The sequence below is a fragment of the Microcebus murinus genome, chromosome 22 (genome assembly GCF_040939455.1).
Source record: "Microcebus murinus isolate Inina chromosome 22, M.murinus_Inina_mat1.0, whole genome shotgun sequence".
Classification (NCBI taxonomy): domain Eukaryota; kingdom Metazoa; phylum Chordata; class Mammalia; order Primates; family Cheirogaleidae; genus Microcebus; species Microcebus murinus.
The window spans coordinates 24,314,427-24,339,835 of NC_134125.1; the positions used below are offsets into that span (position 1 = coordinate 24,314,427).

The 25,409-nt window shown below is 43.2% G+C and overlaps 1 protein-coding gene and 1 pseudogene across 2 annotated transcripts in view; one reads left to right on the forward strand and one right to left on the reverse strand.

Moving 5' to 3' along the window:
• SPECC1L (sperm antigen with calponin homology and coiled-coil domains 1 like) overlaps nt 1-25,409 on the reverse strand; it is a 170,098-nt gene that overhangs the window by 137,468 nt on the left and 7,221 nt on the right. The window lies entirely within an intron of this gene.
• On the forward strand, nt 16,248-16,987 carry LOC105862761 (transmembrane protein 126A pseudogene; annotated as a pseudogene).

A 25,409-nucleotide genomic window follows, 5' to 3' on the forward strand; every position in this document is an offset into this window, starting at 1 on the left:
GTTAACATTTTAATCAGTGGACTGAGTAGAGCAGACTAACCTTCTTAAGGTCAGTGAACTCACCCGATCAACTAAAGATCCTAATAGAAAAGGCTAAGTAAGAGGGAACTTCTCCTGTCTGACTGCTGAGTTGGCACATCATCTTTTCTTGCAGCCAGACTCAAATGGAAACACTGGTTTTCCTTGGGGCTCAAGCCTGCCAGATGCTGGATTTCAGACAACTTATACCATCAACTCTCCTGATTCTCAGGCCTTCAGACTCAGAGTGGAACGTCATTAGCTCTCCTGGGTCTCTAGTTTGCCAAATGCAGATCTTGCGACTTCTCAGCCTTCATAATTTCATGAGCCGATTCCTTACAATAAATCTCTTTTAATATAGTAGTCCCCTCTTATCCAGGGGAGCATCCCCCTGCGATGCCTGAAACCAAGATGGCATCAAGCCCTATATACACTGTGTTTTTGTATATATACAGATGCTCCTCAACTTATAATGGGGTTACGTCCTGACAAACCCATGGTAAGTTGAATATGCATTTAACCCATCTAACCTACTGAACATCACAGCTTAGCCTACCTTAAACATGCTCAGAACACACACATTAGTCTACAATTGGACTAAATCATCTAACACCAAGCCTATTTTATAATAAAGTGTTGACGATCTCATGTGATTAATTGAATACTGTACATTCTGTCAAAATTGCAATGGTTTCATACCATGGGTCGAAAAATCTTAAATCACATCACAAGTAAGTCAGGGAACATCTGTAGATACCTAAGTTAAATTTATAAATTAGTACAGTAACAGGTGAATAACAACTAAGAATAAAATAGAACAAGTATAACAATTTGCCAGAATCACTACTCCTGCACTTTGGGGCCATTATTAAATAAGTGTTATTTGCACACAAGCACTGTGATAACAGACAGCTGATCTGATAACCAAGACAGCTACTAACTGACTAACAGGCAGGCAGCATATTACAGCCTGGATGCGCTGGACAAAGGACTCATGTCCCAGGTCAGACAAAACAGGACAGTGTTGAGATTTCACCACAATATTCAGAACAGCCACAATTTAAAAGTTCATTTCTAGGCCGGGCGCTGTGGCTCACGCCTGTAATCCTAGCTCTTGGGAGGCCGAGGCGGGCGGATTGCTCAAGGTCAGGAGTTCAAAACCAGCCTGAGCAAGAGCGAGACCCCGTCTCTACTATAAATAGAAAGAAATTAATTGGCCAACTGATATATATTTAAAAAATTAGCCGGGCATGGTGGCGCATGCCTGTAGTCCCAGCTACTCGGGAGGCTGAGGCAGAAGGATCACTCGAGCCCAGGAGTTTGAGGTTGCTGTGAGCTAGGCTGACGCCACGGCACTCACTCTAGCCTGGACAACAAAGTGAGACTCTGTCTCAAAAAAAAAAAAAAAAAAAAAAAAAAAAAGTTCATTTCTAGAATTTTCCATTCAATATTTTCAGACTGTGGTTGACCACAAGAAAGTAAAACCACAGAAAGTGAAACTGTGGATAAAGGAGGACTTCTATATATGGCATATAGAAGTCTTCTATATATATTCTCCAGAGAAACAGAACCAATAGGATATACAGGATATAATCATATATATTAGTTATATATATGATACACATGTTACATACATTATTGGCTCTGATTCTTGTGAGGACCCTAGTACACTTGGTAAAACTAAGACATTCCCCTCAATGTCTAAAGTAATTCCATTCCATGAAAATTCCATTTACACCAAAATTACATTTTGAAAAAATGCTTCGCTTATGCAAAATGCAATTAGATTCTAGGTTCAGTCTTAAAACAGTTTTTTCTATGTACATAAATCATTCAGCAAGATATTCTAAAGTTGTGCAGGTCACAGGAAAAATTCCATTTTGCAGAACTGCTACTGCATTGAGTCTAGAATTCCATGGCCACTACCTATTAAATGCCAATAGCATCTACCAACCATTGAGACAATCAAAAATGCTTCCACAAATTTCTACAATGACCACTATTAAAAGCAAGGATCGGCCTGGCACGGTGGCTCACGCCTGTAATCCTAGCACCCTGGGAGGCCAAGGCGGGCGGATTGCTCAAGGTCAGGAGTTGGAAACCAGCCTGAGCAAGAGCAAGACCCTGTCTCTACTATAAATAGAAAGAAATTAATTGGCTAACTAATATACATAGAAAAAATTAGCCGGGCATGGTGGCGCATGCCTGTAGTCCCAGCTACTCGGGAGGCTGAGGCAGGAGGATTGCTTGAGCCCAGGAGTTTGAGGTTGCTGTGAGCTAGGCTGATGCCATGGCACTCACTCTAGCCTGGGCAACAAAGGGAGACTCTGTCTCAAAAAAAAAAAAAGCAAGGATCATACAAAACAAGGATTATAATTCACCAGTAGATCTTGGGCCCCCTACCCTGGCCAAGACTCCTCGCTAGAGCCAGCCCCATGGCAGCCTGAGAGATTGCAGAGTGTGGAAAGGACACACACAATTCACAGCACTTCAAGTGTCTAAATAATGAAAAGGAGAGTGTGGTGGAAGTTACCACCAGCCCTTCCCCAATCATGCTCGAGGGTGTCATTTCAGCACCCATCACTTCCTCCAGTCCAGCGAAGCTGAGGTTGGAGAGTAATAAAAGGTAGCTCTCAGGCTGGTCACAGTGCCTCACACCTGTAATCCTAGCACTTTGGGAGGCTGAGGCAGGAGGATTGCTTGAGGACAGGAGTTCGAGACCAGCCTGAGCAACACAGCAAGACCCCATCTCTAGAAAAAATAGAAAAATTAGCTGGCTGTGGTGCACACCTATAGTCCCAGTTACTTGGGAGGCTGAGGCTGGAGGATTACTTGAGCCTCTAGGTGCTAAGAATAATCTCAAACTATAATAGTCCATGAATTATGTCACATGTATTTGTCAAACAGCATTTCTTAAAAACATCAAAATAGATGCACTGCTCTCAAATCAGAGGGCAAAGCACTAAAGGCCTTGAGCCTCTCCCAAGTGATGGGCATCATGCCCCATCCATGCAGTACTCATTTACTGAACCCTCACAAGAGCCATGTGGGCAGTATAGGTGAAGGAATCGAGATCAGAGAGTATAAGTAAGTCTCCCTGGGTCAATCATCCTTTAGGGACAATTCTCTGAATCCAAACTCTACTCCACTTCTGCCACTCCATGTGGCTTCCAATGAACCAACATACTAGAAGAAATTCCTTAAGAAGGTGAGATTTTGATCTCAATGAATAATTCTCAAGATATAAACAAACTGTAACAACACTAAAACTATTAATATACAGCTCCTTCTAGATTCATCCACTTTTCCTATGGATCAGTGCTGGTATTCTTAACCAAAATTTTTCATTTTAAAGGTACTAAGTACCATGTCATCTCACATAACATATCTTTTTTAGAGCAGAAAATTTGCAGCCAGGTCTAGATGAGTATGTATTAAGTCAGAGCTATAAAAGTAAAATTCTTAGCTATAATCATATTAATTTATAGATACCTGTTCCTTTTTTATTTAAAATAATTATTTTCAGGCATGAGTAGAGACATAAACTGCTCTCATTATAGAAATAAGCCCTGCATTTTAGTAGGCCGCAGTCTGGGTGGCCAAAACACTCAGCAGGCTGTCCCAGTGCTCCAGGCTCCTAGGGACAGGATTTACAGCTCCGGGAGCTCTGCCTACAGCTAATTACACACCCACAGCCACACAGGAAGCTCCAGAGTTTCCTTTACATCTGCAAAGAGATCATATAATTAAAACCTACTGAGGAAAACAAAAGGCTCTCTCTTTCCTTCCATATATAGTAGATAAAACATCATTTAAAAATCAACCCACAGATTCTTGGAGGCTGTTTATAGGAAATCTCATGGGCAATATCACTGACAAAAAGTCGTCTTCTAGTTATAAGGGTCTACTGTTAGAGGACCTGACCACCAAAAAGTTATGAGGCCAGGTGCAGTAGCCCACACCTGTAATCCCAGCACTTTAGGGGGCCAAGGCAGGAGGATTGCTTGAGGCCAGGAGTTTGTGACCAGCCTGGGCAACATAGCAAGACCTCAGTTCTACAAAAAATAGAAAAAAATTAGTTGAGTGTGGTGGTGCACATCTGTCATTCTAGCTACTAAGGAGGCTGAGGTGGGAGGAACATTTGAGCCCAAGAGTTCAAGGATACAGTGAGCCACGGTTGTGTCACTGCATTTCAGCCTGGGCGACAGGGTAAATCCCTGTCTTTAAAAAAAGGAAATAAAAAGTTATGAAACAAAGTCATTATGGACTTAATGTAACATTCAATGAACACTTATTTTGAGTCAAGGCAAGCTGAGCACCAATTCTCTGGGAACCTTGTTAGGAAGGGCATAGATAAATACATGGGTAAATAAAGATGACTAGAACAAAAATGCCTACTTTCAAGGAACTCACAGTCTACAGGAAGAAACAGGACATGTAAATGAACAGTGAACCAGCTCTCATCCTTTATAATTCTATTTAAAAAAGCAAGGTAAGAATATGTGCAGGATACAATGGAAGCAGAAAGATCTAGTCCCCAACTCTGCCTCTGGGGAACAAAGTGAGAGGTACCCCTTTACAGGTGTGAGCCAGCACAGGCTCAGTTGAGGAGCTCCGAGAACTCAGGTATGGCTAGAATACAGAAATGTCAAAACGAGGACTGGTGGGAAGGGCCCAGAGGACCAGTACCAGTCAAGCCTTGGACTTCGTTGGACACAGGACAGACAGTGAGTGAAGGCAGTGCAGTCCTATGATCTGACGTGGATTGCTGCGGGGGACAAGCTGAAGGGATGCAGGTCAGGAATAGGACAAACAGATTGGGCATCCCCCTGCCTGTAACTTCTTTGCTCTGCCTTAATCTAAGCTCCACATGCAAAAGAAGAGTACCACTCTGAGTCCTCAACTTCCCCAGTATCTGAAGACTACCGAAGTGCTTCTCTACACAGGCCGTCCCCCAGGTCAGGACCATGAATTCCCCAGTCGCTCCTCCAGATTCCTGCACCCCATGTCCTCCGGCATCTGAGTGCGCAAGCACCTCGAAAATGGAGACACGCAACAGGTCTGGTCTAGCAAGCATAGAGTTCAGCGAGACTATTACTACCCTCAATCTAGATGCTGAGTTGCTCTTAAATTAATCTAAGAAAAAAAAATCTGCTTTTCTAGACACTACAGAGGCTCATGCTGAGTTCATGGTTACCTAATATGACGTCAAGTTTTTCTCACACAAACTGCAACTAAGCTGCTTTTCTCTTTTTTCCCCTCCTAACATCTTATTTTGAAGTTATTCACTCAGAAATGTTGAAAAAAAATTGTACAGTAAACAACACTCCACTTTTCTCCTTTTCCTTTGTATTCTGAAAAAAACTTACACCTGTATCTATTCAAATTTTCATCTGTAATCCCAGAACTTTGGGAGACCAAAGAGTTCAAGACCAGCCCAGGCAACAAAGTGAGGCTCCATCTCTAAAAATAATAAAAAATTAGCCAGGCAAGGTGATGCTGTGCACCTGTACTCCCAGCGGCTTGGGAGGCTGAGGCAGGAGAATCACCTGAGCCCAAGAGTTCGAGGCTGCAGTGAGCTATGATGGCACCACTGCACTCCAGCCTGGGCAACAGAGTGAGGCCCTGTCTCCACAAAAAAAGAAAAAAAACATTTTTTTTTTTTTTTTTTAGTCAAATTCAGCTCAAAGTCCAGCCTTTGGGATACTTTTAAACTCTGACTTTGACTTGAAACCCATCAGGCTCCCTCCTACCAAGTGCTGCCTTCAATCAAAGTCACTTGAACACTCAGTATCCTCATCTACCATAAAAACGAAGTTGGGGGGGGAGTCAGTGGCTCACTCCTGTAATCCTAGCACTCTGGGAGGCCAAGGCAGAAGGATCAGTTGAGGTCAGGCTGAGTTTGAGATCAGCCTGAGCAAGATCGGGACACATCTCTACTAAAAATAGAAAAAATTAGCTGGGCATGGTGGCACTTACCTGTAGTCTACCTACTCAGGAGGCTGGGGCAAGAAGATAGCTTGAGCCCAGGAGTTTGAGGTTGCAGTGAGCTATGACAATACCACTGCACTATAGCTGGGGCAACAGAGCAAGAAGACTCTGCCTCAGAAAACAAAAAAGAAAGGCCACCTTGGTGGCTCACGCCTGTAATCCTAGCACTCTGGGAGGCCAAGGCTGGAAGATTGCTCAAGGTCAGGAGTTCAAGATCAGCCTGAGCAAGAGCGAGACCCGTCTCTACTAAAAATAGAAAGAAATTAATTGGCCAACTAAAAATATATAAAAAATAGGCCGGGCGCGGTGGCTCACGCCTGTAATCCTAGCTCTCTGGGAAGGCCGAGGCGGGCGGATTGCTCGAGGTCAGGAGTTCAAAACCAGCCTGAGCAAGAGCGAGACCCCGTCTCTACTATAAATAGAAAGAAATTAATTGGCCAACTAATATATACAAAAAATTAGCCGGGCGTGGTGGCGAATGCCTGTAGTCCCAGCTACTTGGGAGGCTGAGGCAGCAGGATTGCTTGAGCCAGGAGTTTGAGGTTGCTGTGAGCTAGGCTGACGCCATGGCACTCACTCTAGCCTGGGCAAAGTGAGACTCTGTCTCAAAAAAAAAAAAAAAAAATATTAGCCAGGCATGGTGGCACATGCCTGTAGTCCCAGCTACTCGGGACACTAAGGCAGAAGGAATGCTTGAGCCCAGAAGTTGGAGGTTGCTGTGAGCTAGGCTGACACCACAGCACTCTAGCCCGGGCAACACAGTGAGACTCTGTCTCAAAAAAAAAGGAATTTGGATTCTAAGGAATTTCTAAGGTACTTTCTCACTTCAAAAGTCTTATAACTTAAGATAATTCACATAACTGAAGACATTACACAACACAAAGTAATGATAAGGCTCTGTGACATGCCATAAGAATCTCCCTCTGAGTCTCAGACAGTGTAGAGAACTGAACGTAATATCAGGAGACCTGGATTCAAGCTCCAGCTTTGCCACACAAGTGTGTGATCATGGGCAAACCATTTACTTATTTATTTTATTTTATTTTATTTATTTTTTTTTGAGACAGAGTCTCTCTCTGTTGCCCTGGCTAGAGTGAGTGCCATGGTGTCAGCCTGGCTCACAGCAACCTCAAACTCCTGGGCTCAAGCAATCCTGCTGCCTCAGCCTCCCGAGTAGCTGGGACTACAGGCATGCGCCACCATGCCCAGCTAATTTTTTCTGTATGTATTACTTGGCCAATTAATTTCTTCCTATTTATAGTAGAGACGGGGTCTTGCTCTTGCTCAGGCTGGTTTCGAACTCCTGACCTTGAGCAATCCGCCCGCCTCGGCCTCCCAGAGTGCTAGGATTACAGGCATGAGCCACCGCACCCAGCCTGAGAATTCTTTAGAGTAGAAGAATAGCGCCTGGCCTAAACCATTTACTTTATATCTTTGCAAATCTGTTTCCTCTCCTATAAAGAGGAATTGATAAAATCCATCTTACACAGTTCTTATATAAAATAACATGTGCATACCAACAAGAACAAAAGTCCTTACTGACATCTTAGTTCCAGAAGTTGTTTCACCAGGGCTCAAATGTCAAAGGAAAAATGATGCAGTGATCCAAGATAAGGAATGGCAATTTGTTTCAGTGAATCAGAAACCTCACCCTCTCCAGCAATCCACCCATGAAAAACACTAACCAAGTTTCAGAAATAATACCAAAAGGATGTTATAAATTTATCTTAACTGTCATATCACATCCAGAAGGATCTATCCTGAACTGAGGAGAACACAGATTGTCCTGGAAACCACAAGGGAGCTCTGAGGCCATTCCCTCACTGAGATACACCTTCAGCTCTGGCACAGTGGGGGACAGGAACCCTTCTTGGCAACTGTATGGGCAGTCCCCTGTCCCTCTCTTCTGTAGTCACAACAGGATCTTGATTGCTGTCACTATTTTTCCTTTAAATGCCTCCAATTCACCTCCATTAGAATCTTTTCTCCTACTGTTTACAAAATGTATTGCCATTTAAAATCATTTAAATTTAACTGATATTAGATATTTTATTTTATTTATTTTTAGAGACAGGGTCACCCAGGCTGGAGTTCAATGGTGCGGATCATCACTGTAACCTCAAACTCCTGGGCTCAAACAATTCTCCCATCTCAGCCTCACTAGTAGCTAGGACTATAGGCACAAGCCACCCAGCCAATTTTTTTTTAAATTTTTTGTAGAGATAGGGTCTTGCTGTGTTGCCCTGGCTGGTCTTGAACTCCTGGCCTCAAGCAATCCTCCCACCTCGGTGTCCCAAAGTGCTGGGACTACAGGTATGAGCCACAGAGCCCAACCTTACTCGTTATTTTTAAATCCTCTGTGCTTACTTAAAAAACCAGTATCCAAGAGACTGCTCCAACCATATATGATCAAATCTGTATCCCTGGGCAAATTACTTAACATCTCTGAAATCTCAGTTTCTTCATACGTAAAATAGGACTTGTAATACTATATACCTTAAAAGGATGTTGAGAGGATTAAATGAAATAATGAACCTAAAGTGCTTAGCAGGGTGGGAACCCACAGGAAAGACTAGATAACCATGAGATATCATAATTCACAGATGAACATACTGCATGCTCTATGTATGACTAATGTCTTATTAAAATAAAAGCAGCAATTCAAAAGACACTTTGTAAGAGAAACCCTTTATAACGAATGACTAAAGATTGTTTTTACTTACAACTTACATTAAATTATATACCTTGGTGCACAGATGTCAACAAACACCACCAGCTTCTGGTTCTTTCCCACTGAAAATTACATATCAGGAAATACCAAAAACATATGGTAGGGAGTCCACTGGAATGATAAGAGACCTAGACTGTGGTCCCAGGTCTGGCACCATCTGTATGACCTTGAGCAAGTCACCCAAACCATACAAGCCTTGTTTATAAAGCAGGCAGGGCGGATTAGAATCTTTCAGAAGTTCAAAATTTCTGTTTCACCATTTGTACTTTCAGAACCAGGAACCAAAAATGTTTAAGGCATTGATTATTAGTTATGATTTTTTTATGCCTATCAATATCCCACTAAAGGCTGGGCACAGTGGCTCACGCCTAAAATCCTAGCACTCTGGGAGGCCAAGGCAGGTGGATCACTCAAGGTCAGGAGTTGGAAACCAGCCTGCGCAAGAGCAAGACCCCTTCTCTACTAAAAATAGAAAGAAATTAACTGGCCAACTAAAAATATATAGAAAAAAATTAGCTGGGTATGGTGGCACATGCCTGTAGTTCCAGCTACTTGGGAGGCTGAGGCAGAAGGATCACTTAAGCCCAGGAGTTTGAGGTTGCTGTGAGCTAGGCTGATGCCATGGCACTCACTCTAGCCTGGGCAACAAAATGAGACCCTGTTTCAAAAAAAAAAAAAAAAAGATGGTAAAAAAAAAAAATCCCACTAATAATCCCTAAAAGGTTTTGACCTAAACAATCTAAATACATTTACCTCTCTTATTTCACACACTTCATATTCAAAATGTAGGGATATTAAAATTATAAATTAAGAACAGACTAAAACACTAAGGAGAAAAACATCATATAGTCAAGGGAAAACTGTAACTAAGGGAAAGCGCTACATGGAGTCTGGTAGTCAGTAAGTAAATGCTGCCAAATGAATCAAAACCAACAACCAAAAAATAAAAATATTAAAAACTGTTACCCAGCTTCTCAGGGAAGATGAAGCTGGAGGATCATTTGAGCCCGAGTTGGAGTCCAGCCAGGACAACATGGCCATCTTCTTAAAAAAGGAAAAAAACAATCTGATAAACTCCTGTGTCCTCATAAAAAGCAACACAACTAAGCCAGGCGCTGTGGCTCACGCCTGTAATCCTAGCTCTCTGGGAGGCTGAAGCGGGTGGATCGTTTGAGTTCAGGAGTTCGAAACCAACCTGAGCAAGAGTGAGACCCCGTCTCTACTATAAATAGAAAGAAATTAATTGGCCAACTAATATACATAGAAAAAATTAGCCGGGCATGGTGGCGCATGCCTGTAGTCCCAGCTACTCGGGAGGCTGAGGCAGGAGGATTGCTTGAGCCCAGGAGTTTGAGGTTGCTGTGAGCTAGGCTGACGCCACGGCACTCACTCTAGTCTGGGCAACAAAGCAAGACTCTGTCTCAAAAAAAAAAAAAAAAAAAAAAAAGCAACACAACTTTGAAAAGAAGCTTATTTTATAGCAAAGTCAATTAAAAAAAAATAAAAATAAAATTTAAAAAGCTTAGTAAGAAATGTTTCAATTAAATAAATCATAATGTAACAAGACTGATCATATACTGAATTCTTCAACAGATACATGATTTCAAACTTTCTTATGGTGAATTACAATATACATTCAGAAAAGCTCATTTAATGTACATACTTTAAAGATAAATGGGTGTGGCAACTCACGTCTGTAAGCCCAGCACTTTGAGGGGCTGACGTGGGAGGAGCGCTTGAGCCCAGGAGTTCAAGACCAGCCTGGACAACATAGCAAGACTGTCACTAACAAAAATTTTAAAATGAGGTGGGTATAGTGGTGCATGCCTGTAGTCCCAGCTACTCAGAAGACTGAGGCGGGAGGATCACTTGAGTCCTGCAGTTCAAGGCTGCAGTGAGCTATGATGCCACTGCACTCTAGCCCAGGCAACAGAGAAACCCTCTCTCAAAAAATAAATAAATGTGTGTCATTTATGTAACATTAAAAAAATAAATAAATAAATAAATAAATAAATAAATAAATAAATAAATAAATAAATAAATAAAACAACTAAAGGCAGACTCGGAATAGGACAATCAATCAATCAATCAATAAAACAACTAAAGGCAGACTTGGAACAGGACTCCACTGAAAACATTAAGGACTACTCAGAGGGAAAGTCTGGGCCCTGTCACGTCAAAAGACCGCACATGGGCAAGAGGGCATGCACTCAAGAAACAGACAGGAGAGAGTGGCAGGCCTAAGACACCTTCGGGTGTGACTCTCTGTTGGGTCTGAATCCACAGACAAAATTCCAATACTGCTCAAAAAACTTCAATGCTTACTAAGAAGGCACAATTTTAAAATACTTGTTTTTATTATAAGATAGTATTTTCTTATTTTTTAAGACAGATTTATTCTATGCCTAAAATCATCAACATTTAATACATTTATAGTAGGATAGTTTTCCCTGTTTCCAGAAATTAATGATACAAATTATGACTCAGCAAGGAAAGATGGCCTCCAGAGCCACCTCTCCTCCATTTCCAGCTCCAGCCCCAAGAAGGAGGAAACCACCCCTGTCCTCTCCCCACCCCAGTGTGCACTCCCCATTAAACGCTCTCCTGGCCACAGAAGGAAAAAGCAGTTCTTCTCTGATTTCACCCCCTATCCCTCACAATCCTCTCCTTTCTGTGTGGCCACACAGCAAAGGGGGCCTGGAGGTGAACCCACAGGAGAAAGGCCACAGGGCTGAGCAACGCCTTTTAACCAGGGACAGGACGTGATGGTGAGAGGCCAGCACAGCCCCCAGGGAGGGCGAGAGTCCAAGTCAGACTGCAGTGGAGCAGGAGAAAGAGCTGAGCAGGAGAGAAACAATAAAGAATTTCTCCAGAATTTGGCTTCGTGAAGGGGAGAGAGCCAGAGAGTAATGAGGCGGCCAAGACACTTTGTGGATGTTTTTGTTGTTGTTGTTGTTTTTGAGACAGAGTCTCACTTTGTGGCCCAGGCTAGAGTGAGTGCCGTGGCGTCAGTCTCGCTCACAGCAACCTCAAACTCCTGGGCTCAAGCAATCCTCCTGCCTCAGCCTCCCGAGTAGCTGGGACTACAGGCATGCGCCACCATGCCTGGCTAATTTTTCTATATATATTAGTTGGCCAATTAATTTCTTTCTATTTATAGTAGAGACAGGGTCTTGCTCTTGCTCAGGTTGGTTTCGAACTCCTGAGCTGAAACGATCTGCCTGCCTCGGCCTCCCAGAGAGCTAGGATTACAGGCATGAGCCACCGCGCCTGGCCTGTGGATGTTTTAATACGAGAATAAGCTCCCAGCCAGCCAGTGCGGAAGCCCACACTGCATGAATACCAAAGCAGTTGATTTTCTTAATCATCCCACATGGCTGGAAAGGAGAAAAAAGCTTTGGTTAGAGCAGGAAGCAAGCAGTTTGCCCACAGTCTGAGCGTTTTCCACTAAACCACAACTACCAATAGGAAAAAGGAGGTAATTATCAGTAACACCAATTCAAACGGCCGCTAAATAGCACAACTCTATTTCCACTTGTTTTGGCCACAGAAAAGCTCACTCATACTAATTTATGATTTCTATTACTCTACATAAGATTTAACATGAGCAAATATTTAGATACAGTTGGATTTTTCAAACTTATAACCATATAATTCTTCTCCCTCTTACTGACTTTTCAGAGTATCAGAATAAAAAAACCTAATCATACACCGAGACCTCTTCAGATCCATTTTTGGAGATCATCTCTCATTTTAATTCAAGCTGCTAAAAAGTCCATTAAACTACTGACAATACTTAACATTCCAGACAAGTGACAAGGATGGAAAAGGACAGCCTAAAAGAATTTCTGGCTGTAGTACACAAATGATTTCACCAGATTTAGTTCTAAACAAACGGGTTCCCAAAGTTCAAACTGCCAGAATGCAAGAAATTTTGAGTTTCCTCTGGCCACTCCCTCTCAGCCAAGGTTTCTGAGTATTTATAAAAAGAAAATATTTATTCGGGACCCCTTCAAACCACATCTTTATGCTCAGACTTTTGGCAGGCAGTTACAAACTTGCACAATTCTGTATTCACAAAATTAACAGTCAGGCAGTTTTAATTAAAAACATCAATTTGATATATTTGTACATTTATAACTTTGATCTAAAATGAAATTCTAGTTCGGGCAACAGAGTGAGACTTTGTCTCAAAAAAATAAATAAATTAAATTGAAATATTTTATTTTATATTTCATTAATGACTCAAATGTAACAACGTAAAAATCCTTTTAAAAAGCTTAAAATCTTAAATTTGAGAATTTATTTTGACAATGGCACAAAGGAAGTCTTTCTTTTTTTTTTTTTTTTTTTTAGAGACGGGGTCTCGCTATGTTGCCCAGGCTGGAGTGCAGTGGCTATTCACAGGCGCGATCCCACTACTGATCAGCACGGGAGTTTTGACCTGCTCCGTTTCCGACCTGGCCCGGTTCACCCCTCCTTAGGCAACCTGGTGGTCCCCCGCTCCCGGGAGGTCACCATATTGATGCCGAACTTAGTGCGGACACCCGATCGGCATAGCGCACTACAGCCCAGAACTCCTGGACTCAAGCGATCCTCCTGCCTCAACCTCCCGGGTAGCTGGGACTACAGGCGCGCGCCACCGCGTCCGGCAGGAAGTCTTTCTAAACAAGTTAAAATAGATTTGAATTCAAATTAACTTTAGTAAAAAGTCCTTTTCAACAAGTATTTCATTGGTGAAAAGGAAAAGTAAGGCCAGGAGTGGTGGCTCATGCCTGTAATCCTAGCAGCCTGGGAGGCCGAGGCGGGTGGACTGCTTGAGGTCAGGAGTTCGAAACCAGCCTGAGCAAGAGTGAGACCCTGTCTCTACTATAAATAGAAATAAATTAATTGGCCAACTAAAAATATATGTAGAAAAAATTAGCTGGGTATGGTGGCACATGCCTGTCGTCCCAGCTACCTGGGAGGCTGAGGCAGGAGGATCGCTTGAGCCCAGGAGATTGAGGTTGCTGTGAGCTAAGCTGATGCCACGGCACTCACTCTAGCCCGGGCAACAGAGTGAGACTCTTGTCTCAAAAAAAAAAAAAAGAAAGTTAATAAAAAAATGTTAAGAAGTTCTGGCCGGGCGTGGTGGCTCACGCCTGTAATCCTAGCACTTTTGGGAGGCCGAGGCGGGCGGATTGCTCAAGGTCAGGAGTTTGAAACCAGCCTGAGCGAGACCCCGTCTCTACCAAAAATAGAAATAAATTAATTGACCAACTAAAAATATATATACAAAAAATTAGCCGGGCATGGTGGCGCATGCCTGTAGTCCCAGCTACTTGGGAGGCTGAGGCAGTGGGATCGCTGAGCCCCGGAGATTGAGGTTGCTGTGAGCCAGGCTGACGCCACGGCACTCACTCTAGCCTGGGCAACAAAGTGAGACTCTGTCTCAAAAAAAAAAAAAAAAATTTTAAGAAGTTCTTTTTCCTTTTGTCTACTGAGAATGAAGCAGCATTACTCAACAAGGAGAAGGGGGCAATTTTGCACCCTAAAGAACATTCAGCATTGTCTGTAGACAGTTTTGGTTGTCACAACGGGAGGGGCGTGCACTACTGAACCTGAGTGTGTAAGGGGCCAAGATACTGATAAATATCTTACAACACACAGGACAGCCCCCACGACAAAGAACTACACAACCTAAAACATGGGCCAAAGGGACTGGCTTAAACTGGAAAGGAAGGATTTGTCTTCCTGTTCCACACCATAAATAGGGTCTCATCTGCACAGTCTGTTGAGTGAAAAAAGTCACAGCTCTGGCAGCTGGGAGAGCTGAAAGAGCAAGAAAAGTCTATGCACAGGCCCTTAGGTTTCCACCCACAGTTCCCAGGAAAGGAGAGATACCTCAAGGAATGAAATCTGAGAGGAACCACAGGTAACCTCACTGCTTACCTGTACCTCTTTCTATAGCCCCCAGCTGGCCTAGCACAGATGGACAACCCCAAATGGATGATCAATATCTCCAGTCCCTCTGAGACCCCACTAGCAAGAGGGAAAGAAAGAAACGAAATCCCAAGGGCCCACTGAGTGCCGGCAGGGTCCCGGCAGTTCCACAGTCATCACTTCACTCAGTTCTCTTTCAGCGCAGGAGGCGGGTACTGTCATCAGGCCCACCGTGAAAGGGTGAACCTGAAGCTTCCACAGCTGGCAAAAGCTAGAGCAGGGCTCTGAATAGGGTGACCTGCAAAAGTCAGCCCACCGCACCGCCAGCTCCCTGGAGCTTGCTTTCTTTACCTCAAGGGGTGGCCTGTACTGTGAGGCCAGACAAGGCCTGTCCACTATATCTTGAGACATTTAAAAAATGGCGAGGATGCCTCTTGTTGACTAGAGGAAGCATCCCCCCTCCCTGACCCCACTACCCGGCCAACCCTAACTGGCCTCTCTCTGTGTCAGGGAAGCAGTCAGCTGGACCAGCCTCTGTCAGCCTGCCGCTCTGCCAGCCTCTTGCCGCTCACTCTGCCTTCAGTCCTTCTGGGCCACAGCAGCTCCTCCCCATGCCACCCTGCGTCCACACAGCCTCACTGTCCCAGGCCGAACACCTTCAAATCCCAGCTCCATGACCCCCAATCTCAGTTTTACACGCATACAAAGCCACTCACTTTCAAATATTCACACTTTGCTCCTACTGTCCTACCCCTAACAGCCCCTTACCGTCTTCCTGCCTGAGAAACAACTGTTCACACGTCACTTCAGGACTCAGCTCCAGCGCTGACTCCTTATGACACCTCCCTTGGCTCGCCAGACAGCTGCCACTCCCTCTTACCTCCCTGGCACACTTCTGCATAGCACTCACTTCACTGTATTTTATCCAGGCAACATTCAGGGTATACTTTAACCAAAAAAGTATTTGCTGTTTACCTGGAATTCAAATTTAACTGGGCATACTGTATTTTACCTGGCAGCCCCAGGCCTGGCACATGACAGACCCTCAAACAGGGACAGAGGGAAGGCACTGATAGAGAAGCGAGCAGCTAGAACATAGGGAATAATATGCAAAAGTAAACCAAAGGCAAAAAGAGGTGGACAGAAGTCTTGTGCCAGGAGCAGTAAGAACATTAAGCCCAAATCCCCTACTCGACAGCCAGACCTCCATAACTCAGGTTAGACCACAGTTCCAAGTCACTCTCCAGACTCCCCTCTGAACACCCCAAGCCCAGGGCGGCAGGTCTGCTTCTGCAGTACACCAGCCACTGCAGTAAACCTGGCACTCGGCCATGTTTGCACAGCTCCCTCCAACTGGTGCATCATTCCCCCAACCCCGGTGTCCCTCATCCTTCAAAGCCAACCTCAAATGACTGTCCCCCTTCCCCCACTCACTGCACCTCATCCCCATGAAGTCCAGCTCAAAGGACCTACGTCTCCCAATACCCACAATCATACCTGGTCTCCCCCACACACCCATGAAGCCCCAACACTTGGATTATGACTCTTCTAGCACTTATCAACAGGCCCGCAGAAAGATGGCTGTGTCCAGTCGGGTTGTACAAAGGTTGCAGTGAGCCCCGGCGTGGTTGAGGAAAATTGGAGGCGGCAGCGGCTCCTGGGAGAAGGAGAGCATAAGGCTCAAGATGGAAAATCATAAACAATATGATACTAGTGAGGAAAACCCAACAATTTTCAGTATCATACTCAGAAAAATTAACCAGCTTCCAGAATCAGAAAGGAATTTACTTGAACATGGATCAGCATATATTGGATCACTTAATGCTGCTCTCTGTGGCCTAACAGCAAACAGTCTTTTTCGACGCATCTTGAATGTGACACAGGCTCATATCGCTGCTGGCTTACCAATGGCAGTGATCCCATTTTTCACAGCACAGGTAGCTTACACGAGTTTTGTAAGTGTACCTTTGACCACAGGTGATTTGAACTGTGAAACCTGTGCAGTAACTGAGTGGACTGGTTGGTCTTGTTTTGGGTGGTCTGTATCCTGTTTTCATGGCTATCCCTGTGAATGGTGGCCTAGCAGCCAGGTATCAATCAGCTCTGCTACCAGAGAAGGGAAACATCTTAACTTACTGGATTAGAATTTCTAAGCCTGTCTTTAGAAAGATGTTATTTCCCATCTTGCTCCAGACTGTGTTTACAGCATACGTTGGATCTAGACAATATAAACTCATTATAAAGGCCCTTCAATTACCTAAACCTGACCTACCTAAAAATTCACTGATTTTAAGCAACTATGTACTCACAAAAAAAAAATGGTAAAAATTTTAAAAAATTAAAAATTAAAAAAAAAAACAGGCCCGCAGACAGCAGCTGTGTGTGTAGACTTCGCCCACATGCCTCACTTAGAACACAAAGGCCCCACAGACAAGGCAAGGAAAGGCAATGCCTTAAAGATATCATGTCCGTTTGCTGTTGCTATAACTGAATACCCAAGATAGGGTGACTTATAATGAAAGGAAATTCATTTCACAGTTCTAGAGGCAGGGAAATCCAAGGTCCCAGGGCCACATTTTGTGAGGGCCTCCGTGCCAGTGGGGACTCTGCAGAGTCCTGAGATGACATGGGGCAGCATATGCCAAGGGGGTTAGAGCACAACAATTGGCTCTTATAACAGACCCACTACTCTTGTGATGACTCCAATGGATTAACCCATTCATGAGGTAGAGTCCTCATTACCCAATCACTTCTTGAAGGCACTGTCTCTTAATATTGTTACGCTGGGGATTAAGTTTCAACACGTGCTTTGGAGAGGACATTCAAGCCATAATAATATCATTTATAACCATATAGAGAATATAACCAAACACTTGAAAAACAGACAAAATCAAAGATATGATGTGAATAGCCTAAATCACTGCTGAAAAGTACATGCACATCAGAAGTAAATCCTGGTCAGCCACAGCAGCTCATGCACTTTGGGAGGCTGAGGCGGGAGGATTGCTTTAGACCTGGAAAACAAAACACACCAAATCAAGAGAATTCTTTTGTTTTGTTTTGTTTTTTGAGACAGAGTCTCACTTTGTTGCCCAGGCTAGAGTGAGTGCCGTGGCGTCAGCCTAGCTCACAGCAACCTCAAACTCCTGGGCTCAAGTGATCCTACTGCCTTAGCCTCCCAAGTAGCTGGGACTACAGGCATGCGCCACCATGCCCGGCTAATTTTTTCTATGTATATTAGTTGGGCAATTAATTTCTTTCTATTTATAGTAGAGACAGGGTCTCGCTCTTGCTCAGGCTGGTTTCGAACTCCTGACCTCGACCAATCCGCCTGCCTCGGCCTCCCAGAGTGCTAGGATTACAGGCGTGAGCCACCTCGCCTGGCCCCCTATATACTTTTAGTTGGCCAATTAATTTCCTTCTATTTTTAGTAGAGACGGGGTCTCTACTACACCCGGCTTGAGAATTCTTTAAAGTAGAAGAATAGCAGCATTGTTTTGAGTCATAACATTTTTTTTTTTTTGGAGACAGTCTCACTCTGTTCCCCAGTGCCATGGCGCCTGCCTAACTCACAGCAACCTCAAACTCCTGGGCTCAAGCGATCCTTCTGCCTTAGCCTCCAGAGTAGCTGGGACTACAGGCATGCGCCACCATACCCAGCTAGTTTTTCCTATATATTTTTAGTTGGCCAAGTCCTCCCGCCTTGGCCTCCCAGAGTGCTAGGATTACAAGCGTGAGCCACCGCACCCAGCCAGTCATAACATTTAAAATAAAGCATGTGATACAAGGAGGCAGATCCTTGAACAGCAGCAGCCTGGTACACTTGCTGGCATACATTCATAAATTTACATATTGAGTAAGAAGATCTCAGTTTATAGTAAAGTAGAATTTGGGTTCAAATGCTAACTCCAGCTGGGCACAGTGGCTTGTGCCTATAATCCCAGCTACTCAGGAGGCTGAGCAGGGAGAATCACATGAGGCCAGGAGTTTGAGACCACTCTGCACAACACACCAAGATCCCATCTCTAAAAAAAAAAAAAAAAACATTTTTTTAGACCAGGCACAGTAGCTCAGGCCTCTAATCCTAACACTCTGGGAGGCAGAGGTGGGCGGATCATTTGAGCTCAGGAGTTGGAGACCAGCCTGAGCAAGAGCAAGACCCCGTCTCTACCAAAAATAGAAAAAATCAGCCGGGCACGGTGGCACATGCCTGTAGTCCCAGCTACTTGGGAGGCTGAGGCAGCAGGATCGCTTGAGCCCAGGAATTTGAAGTTGCTGTGAGTTACTAATGCCATGGCACTCTAGCCAGGGCAACAGAGTGAGACTCAGTCTCAAAGAAAAAAAACAAAAAAGAAATTTTTTTTTTTTTTTAATTAGCTAGGAGAGATAGTTTGAGCCTGTAATCTCAGCTACTCAGGAGGCTGAGGTAGGAGGATCGCCTGAAGCCAGGAATTCTGACATCAGCCTGGGCAATATAGTGAGACCTATCTCTTTTCTTTTTTATTTCGGCATATTATGGGGGTACAGATTTTAAGGTTTCAATAAATGCCCTTTCCCCCCTCCCCTCACAAGTCTGAGTTTCCAGCATGACCATCCCCCAGATGGTGCACATCTCACTCATTATGTATGTATGTACCCGCCCCCCTAACAAGACCTATCTCTTAAAAAGAAAAAACTAGGCGGAGCGCAGTGGCTCATGCCTGTAATCCTAGCACTCTGGGAGGCCGAGGCCAGGGGATTGCTGGAGGTCAGGAGTTCGAAACCAGCCTGAGCAAGAGCGAGACCCCCGTCTCTACTATAAATAGAAAGAAATTAATTGGCCAACTAATATATATAGAAAAAATTATATTGTTTACTAGAAGCTATCTAATTAAAAAAAAGAGAAAAATAAAGATAAAAATTTAAAAAAAAAAGAAAGAAAATATTAGCCGGGCATAGGCCTGTAGTCCCAGCTACTCGGGAGGCTGAGGCTGGAGGATCACTTGAGCCCAGGAGTTTGAGGTTGCTGTGAGCTAGGCTGACGCCACGCCACTCATTGTAACTTGGGCAACAAAGTGAGATTCTGTCTCAATAAAATAAAAATTAAAAAAAAAAAACTAGCTAACTCTACCACTTACTAGCTATGTGGCTCTGGGCATATCACTCATATCCAAATGCAGTTTCCCATGTGTAAGCACAAACTAAGAACTAACACAGGGGATGTTACAAGAGCCACATCCAACAACGTGTGCAAACTAACAAGGAAAATGCTCCGTGTGCAGAAGTGCAATCAGCATTAGTCTCCTTTCCTTCCCACTACAACTGCAAAGGCAAATTTCCTTTACCCTGAACTCATTTCTTACTTCCTCTCTCTACCTCTTCATGGCACCAGCAGAAGTGCAGAAGTATCTCTTTCTCTATTACCATCACCAGAGCTGCTCTTACTCTCTGACTTAAGCAAAGAAGCTTCATGGTTCTCCCAGACAACTAAAAACTTCGCTGCTCCATTTTAGGTGTGTGCCATCTTCTCCCAACCCTAACCACCATGGCTTTGATAGCTGCTGGGGCCTAATTCAACAAAGCCTTCCTTTACCTTTCTGGGTTGGTCAGCTGCAAACTTACAATTATCTTTCTTTAACTCTCCCTAGCATCTCTGTCTCTCTGTCCCTTTCTCTTCTGGTCTGCTCCCCCATGGGGCATGAGTCACTCCATGGCCTTTTATCAGACTTCCCAGACTGACACAGATCCCTCTCGCTGATCCTTTCTGCATTCTCTCAAATTGCCCTTCTTCCTAAACTGCTGCTTTTTACAGACAGGATATTGGAATTGTGGTTGTGTTTTTTTTTTAATATTAACTAAATTATAAAATAACAGAGAAATCTCTTGAAAATTCTGAAATTCTTGGAAACTAACACATTTCTAAATAATCCATGAATCAAAGAAGAAATCAAAAGGAAAATTACAATGTATTTTGAACTGAATGAAAATGAAAACATGACATAACAAAATCTGTGTGATACCCCTAAAGCAGTACTTAAGGGGAAGTTTATAACACTAAACACCTATGTTAGAAAGGAAGAAAGGTCTCAAATCAGCTTCTATCTTAAGAAAAAGGAGGAGCACTCAAACTCAAAGCAAGCAGAAGGAAGTAATAACTATCTGAGCAAAGTCAATGAAGCAAAAAAGGACCAATGAAACTAAAAGTGAGCTCTTTGAGAAGATCAATGAAACTGATAGACCTCTAACCAGGCTCATTTGGGAAAAAAAGAGAAGACAGAAATCACCAGCATTAGGAATGGGAGGGGTGACAGATTCTACAGCTATCAAAGGATAATAAGGGACCATTACAAACAACTTTATGTCAATAAATTCAAAATTTTACATTAAATAAATTTCTGGAAAGAAAAACTCACTCAAGAAGTAACAGGTAATAGCTCTATATTTATTACAGAAATTGGATTTATAGGTAAAAACTTTCTAGGCCCAGATGGATTCACTCAGGAATTCCATCAAACAATTAGAGAAAAAATAAAACAAATTATTTACCAACTCTTCCAGAAAACTGAAAAGAATACCTCCCAACTCATTGTATAAAGCCAGCATTACTCTGATGCCAAAATCTGACAAAGACATTACAAAAAAATAAAACTACACACCAATATCTCTCATGAAAATAAATGTAAAAATTCTAAACAAAATTTTAACAAACTGAGTCCAACAATCTAGAAAAGGATAAATAATACATCATGACCAAGTAAGTTTATCTCACAAATGCACAGTTGGTTTAACATTCAAAAACCAATATAATTCACCAAACTGTAAACCAAAAAAGAAAAGCCATATGATCATCTCAACTGACACAAAAAGCACTAAAACTTAATATTAAGTCCTGATTTTAAAAAAAACAACTCTAGGCCGGGCACGGTGGCTCACGCCTGTAATCCAAGCTCTCTGGGAGGCCAAGGCGGGCGAATGGCTCTAGGTCAGGAGTTCAAAACCAGCCTGAGGAAAAGCGAGACCCTGTCTCTACTAAAAATAGAAAGAAATTAACTGGCTAACTAAAAATATATAGAAAAAAAAAAATTAGCCGGGCATGGTGGCACGTGCCTACAGTCCTAACTACTCCAGAAGCTGAGCCAGAAGGATTACTTAAGTCTGGGAATGTGAGGTTGCTGTGAGCTAGGCTGATGCAACGGCACTCCAGCCCAACCAACAGACTGAGACTGTCTCAAAAAAAAAAAAAGAAATAGAAAATCTCCTTGACTTGATAAATGGCACCTATGAAATCTCTATAACTAATATCATACTTAATAGCATACAACTGAATACTGTCCCTATAGGTTCAAGAATAAAACAAGGAAATCCACTCTCACCACTTCTACTCTTTATGTACTAGAAGTCTGAGCCAGTGTAATAAGGCAAACAAAAATAAATAAATAAATGGCATTCGGTTTAGGAAGGAAAAAATAAAACTGTCTTTATTCACAGACAACACAGATGGACTATCCAAAGGAATCTACAAAAAGAAGCTACTAGAACTAATAACATAGAACAGTAAGATTTCAGAATACACGTTCACTGTATAAAAATCAACTGTATTTTTATACATTAGCAATAAACAATTAGAAATTGAAATCTTTAAAAATACTATTTGCCAGCCGGGTGTGGTACCTCAAGCCTGTAATTCTAGCACTCTGAGAGACTGAGGTAGGAGGATCTCTTGAGGGCAGGAGTTCGAGACCAGCCTGAGCAAGAGCAAGACCCCTGTCTCTACTAAAAATAGAAAAAATTAGCCAGACAACTAAAAATAGTTAGCAGTGCATAGTGGTACATGTCTGTAGTCTCAGCTACTTGGGAGGTTGAGGCAGAAGGATTGCTTGAACCCAGGAGTTTGAGATTGCTGTGAGCTAGGCTGACCCCCCAGGGCACTCTAGCCCAGGCAACAGCATGAGACTCTGTCTCAAAAAAAAATATATATATATACTATTTGTCCCGTAAATCTAAGATCTATACATTAAAAACTACAAAATACTGAGAGAGCAAGAGCGAGACCCCGTCTCTACTATAAATAGAAAGAAATTAATTGGCCAACTAATATATACAAAAAATTAGCCGGGCATGGTGGCGAATGCCTGTAGTCCCAGCTACTTGGGAGGCTGAGGCAGGATTGCTTGAGCCAGGAGTTTGAGGTTGCTGTGAGCTAGGCTGACGCCACGGCACTCACTCTAGCCTGGGCAACAAAGCGAGACTCTGTCTCAAAAAAAAAAAATACTGCTGAGAAAAATTAAAGATCAGCTACATAAACTGACAAATGTACCATGTTCATAGGCCAGAAGATACAACATTGTTAATAAGTTAATCCTACCCCAAATTATTAATATCCACAGATTCAACACAATCACCATCAAAATTCCAGCCGGCTTTTTTGTATTAATACAATGTGACAAGCTAATTATAAATTTCTTACAAGCCCGGGCCCAGTGGCTCCTAGCACTCTGGGAGGCCGAGGTGGGCGGATTGCTCAAGGTCAGGAGTTTGAAACCAGCCTGAGCGAGTGAGACCCTGTCTCTACTATAAAGAAATTAATCGGCCAACTAATATATATAGAAAAAATTAGTCGGGCATTGCGGTGAATGCCTGTAGTCCCAACTACTCGGGAAGCTGAGGCAGAAGGATTGCTTGAGCCCAGGAGTCTGAGGTTGATGTGAGCTAGGCTGACGCCACAGCACTCTAGCCCAGGCCACAGAGTAAGACTCTGTCTCATAAATAAATAAATAGCAATAAGAAACCTGGAATGAATTTCTGTGACTGAAAACCCAGATAGGAAATCCTCATCTCCACCAATTTAAATTTGCAACTGGGCCGGGCTCAGTGGCTCACCCCTGTAATCCTAGCACTCTGGGAGGCCAAGGCGGGCGGATTGGATTGCTCGAGGTCAGGAGTTCAAAACCAGCCTGAGCAAGAGTGAGACCCTGTCTCTACTATAAATAGAAAGAAATTAATTGGCCAACTAATATATATAGAAAAAATTAGCCAGGCATGGTGGTACATGCCTGTAGTCCCAGCTACTCGGGAGACTGAGGCAGCAGGATTGCTTGAGCCCAGGAGTTTGAGGTTGCTGTGAGCTAGGCTGACGCCACAGCACTCACTCTAATCTGGGCAACAAAGCAAGACTCTGTCTCAAAAAAATTAATAAATAAATAAAATAAAGTGGCAACTGAGAGAGGAAGCAGATTTTGGAAATGTGCCCAAAGGTCAGGACTTGATCTTACTATCAATGAGTTCCCAGTGAGAAGCAGAATATGTGAAAGGACTTGGGGGCACAAAAATAGTTAAACAGAAGGAGTACGTTCTAGAATTCAATAGTACAGTCAGGAAATTATAGTTAATCAAGAATTTATCATCAATTTCAAAATAGCTAGAAGAATTGTAATGCTCCCAAAACAGAAAAGATAAATGTTTGAGGTAATGGATATCCCAATTACCCTGATTCTTATTACACACTATATACACGTAACCCAAATAGATGTACAAAAATATCACCTGTACCCCCAAAATATGTACAATTATGATACATCAATTAAAAAAAAATAGTTGGGTGTGGTGGCTCACATCTGTAGTCCCAGTTACTTGGGAGGCTGAGGTGGGAGGGTCACTCGAGTTGAAGAGTTTGAGACCCCCAACTCGAAAAATGCCAACAAAAAAAACAAACAAAAAGGGAATCTGACAGACCTGGTTCTGTGAGGCAATGTGGGAGTTTTGGCTGACCATAATAAGTTTAAATGTGTCCCCAAGGCAGGACTGCTCTAAGAGTATTGATATAGTCTTTTTTTTTTCTTTTTTGAGACAGAGTCTCACTTTGCTGCCCAGGCTAGAGTGAGTGCCGTGGTGTCAGCCTAGCTCACAGCAACCTCAAACTCCTGGGGGTCTCAAGCGATCCTGCTGCCTCAGCCTCCTGAATAGCTGGGACTACAGGCATGCACCACCATGCCCGGCTAAATTTTTCTATACATATTAGTTGGCCAATTAACTTCTTTCTATTTATAGTAGAGACGGGGTCTCGCTCTTGCTCAGGCTGGTTTTGAACTTCTGGCCTCGAGCAATACGATCTGCCCACCTCGGCCTCCCAGAGTGCTAGGATTACAGGCGTGACATAGTCTTGAGTTGAAATAAATCACCTGATTTACACTGTCTGGATCCAGGAAGACAGGATCCCAGCACACTCTGTGCTCCTCGGAGGACATGAGGGTACTGTATGCTGTTCTAGAACAAGTTTGTAGGGAGAGTCTAATAAACTACCTGCTGCCAGTCCAGAGGGCTTTGGAAACAATGCAAAGAGACACTTTTAACTCAATAAGTGAAAATCACCCTTTTTAGTTTTGGAAAGATCCAGAAGGATCTGGAATAGGACTGGTGAGTGAAAATTATCACAAGGCAGATTCAAGAACTGCTGATAATCAGAGATGCCCTAGATCAAATGAGCTGCCTTAAAAGTAGCTGAACCCTCTCACCCACCTGAAGCATCCCAGTGGGGCCAGGAGGACTGTGCCTCACCACACATCAGCAGAAATATTAAGTTCTTGCACTAACCTTAGCTGGACTTTTCAGATATTCACAAGGATTCAACTCTAGAGGCTCCAAACATGAGTGGTACAATTTCGTTTATTGTAAAAAGCATCATCTGCCCGGCTTGCTCAGTCGGTAGAGCATGAGGCTCTTAAAAAGCATCATACTGTATCAAAGCACAGAGAAATCTTCTGGCTCACTT